The sequence below is a fragment of the Palaemon carinicauda genome, chromosome 28, assembly GCF_036898095.1.
Source record: "Palaemon carinicauda isolate YSFRI2023 chromosome 28, ASM3689809v2, whole genome shotgun sequence".
Taxonomy (NCBI): Eukaryota; Metazoa; Arthropoda; class Malacostraca; order Decapoda; family Palaemonidae; genus Palaemon; species Palaemon carinicauda.
Window position 1 is genome coordinate 11,325,620 of NC_090752.1, and position 2,500 is coordinate 11,328,119.

The following is a 2,500-nucleotide window of genomic DNA, read 5'->3' on the forward strand; positions in this document are numbered from 1 at the left end:
GTACACCTAAAATAGTTAGTTATGGAAAGAATGGTGACTGGATTAACACTAATAGACAGAAAAAGAGCAACATGGATACGAAAACAGACTAAAGAAAAAGATATTCTAACAAAAAAAATAAAGAAATGGATGAAAACAAGACATAATTAGAAGGACAGATAATAGACGGAATAACAGAATGGTTCCCTAAATATTGCAAACAAAGCAGGACAAGGAAAAGAAAACTATGGATTGACGAGCTAAGAAAGTTTGCGAGTATAAACTGTAGGTAGTAGGTTTTCCAGTGAGCCAGCCAACCGTCAAGATACTACAGCTAGAGAGATATTTGGGTCCTTTGGCTGGCCAGGCAGTATTACATTGGATCCCTCTCTCTGGTTTCGGTTAATTTTTTCTTTGCCTACACATACACCGAATAGTCTGGCCTATTCTTTCCACATTCTCCTCTGTCCTCACACACCTGACAACACTGGGAATACCAAACAATTCTTCTTTGCACAAGGGGTTTAACTACTGCACTGTAATTGTTTAGTGGCCACTTTCCTCTTGGTAAGGGTAGAAGAGACTCTTTAGTCATGGTAAGCAGCTCTTCTAGAAGGACAATCCAAAATCAAACCATTGTTCTTTAGTCTTTGGTGGTGCCATAGCCTCTATACCATAGTCTTCCACTGTCTTGGGGTGAGTTCTATTGCTTGAGAGCACATTCAGGCACATTGTGATATCTAATTTTTCTTACACTGCTTTTTAAGCTTTCATTGTTCACATGTGAAAGAAATATTTCAATGTTACAATTCTTTAAACATTCTATTTTAATTCTTCATTACTTCTCTTGCAGTTTATCTATTTCCTCATTTCCTTTCCTCACTGTGCTATTTTTCCTCTAGGGCCCCTTCGGCTTATACCATCCTGCTTTTCCAATTAGGGTTATAGCTTAGCAAGTAACAATAATAATAATAATAATAATAATAGTATTAACGAGTGGAAGGACTTTCTTGAGGCCTTTGTCCTGCAGTGAACTAGCAACGGCTGATGATGATGATGACTATACAGTATATATATATATATATATATACAAACAGTATATACAGTATACAGTTCATGTAAATATGTATATACAGTATGGAAATACTACAATTCCCACAAAAATTAAAAACAGGTTTGATATATACACTCATAAAAAATCCCAAAATTTCCATTTTAACTATAAATAAATCTAACAAATATATGCAATACACCCACAAAACTATATAAAAACAGATTTAATCAAGGAGCTACATGAAAATAAGGAAACCGAAACAAAATTTGATACAATAAATGCTCTCCCTTTGGATTTCCTCTCTTCCCAAAATAGATCCCACAACGAAATAATACTTTGAGGCAATTCAGGAAAATAATGTCCCTTCGTTCTTCACCACTTGGGAGCGAAGATAAAAATATACTAAAGGAAATATAAAAGGAAAACCAACAGGTGAGGCTGGCAGTTCTCCGAAAGACTAAAACACCACGAGAAACATTTTACAACATGCAACACAAAAGCGCATTTATTTTGCATGTCTTATTGCTGTTCTTGTGTTTTGCGCTTGAGAATTTTCTGGGAGAGGGAACAAAATACAAGAAAAACAGATGGTGATAAAACGACGAAGAACAACAATAATGATAACATGAAGAATAGGAGGAATAAAAAGACCAACAGCAAATAAAAAGAGAACTCAACAAGGATATAATTTTCTGACATCATTCATAAATTCTAAACCAAACAATAACTCAGTAATAGAAAAACAGCTTGAGAGTTTTCTGGGAGAGGGAACAAAATACAAGAAAAACAGATGGTGATAAAACGACGAAGAACAACAATAATGATAACATGAAGAACAGGAGGAATAAAAATACCAACAGCAAATAAAAAGAGAAATCAACAAGGATATCATTCCCTGACATCATTCATAAATTCTAAACCAAACAATGAGCACTCACTAATAAAAAAAAAAAATCAAACATTAATGGAAGTAAAACAATTACTAGCATGTATTTCTATCTCCTGCAACTACATTTAATAAGTCTGAATCACTAAACGCTTGCAAAAACCAACAAACAACAACAACAACAATAATAATATTAATAATAATGATGAAGCTGGATGTAACTCGGAACAACACACTAAAAACCACCAGTCTATGTAGACAGTGATTGACAAATAATAATAACAATAAAATCAATAACCTTCGATGTTAGCATTAATATTACAAAACGTTTTCTCCCTCTATTTATATATCATAATTAAAAGTTATATTGTATTAATCCCCGAGTTATCTCCAGATAAAACCACTGTAAATAACACATAACTATTCCCAGTGAACAGAACCGTCACCAAACATCAATAACACCTCAGCGTGACCAATAATAAATGAATAACAATATCCAGAACACAGAACGTATCTTCTCTATACCAATCATTGACGGCTCTCTGAAAATAACACCGACGAAATGAGTTCTAAAATAAAAT

At 33.6% G+C, this 2,500-nt stretch overlaps 1 protein-coding gene across 2 annotated transcripts in view; it reads right to left on the minus strand.

The window, feature by feature from the left end:
- The window catches only part of fwd (phosphatidylinositol 4-kinase beta fwd), a 441,509-nt gene that overhangs the window by 409,781 nt on the left and 29,228 nt on the right, over positions 1-2,500 (minus strand). The gene's annotated exons all lie outside the window — the stretch shown is intronic.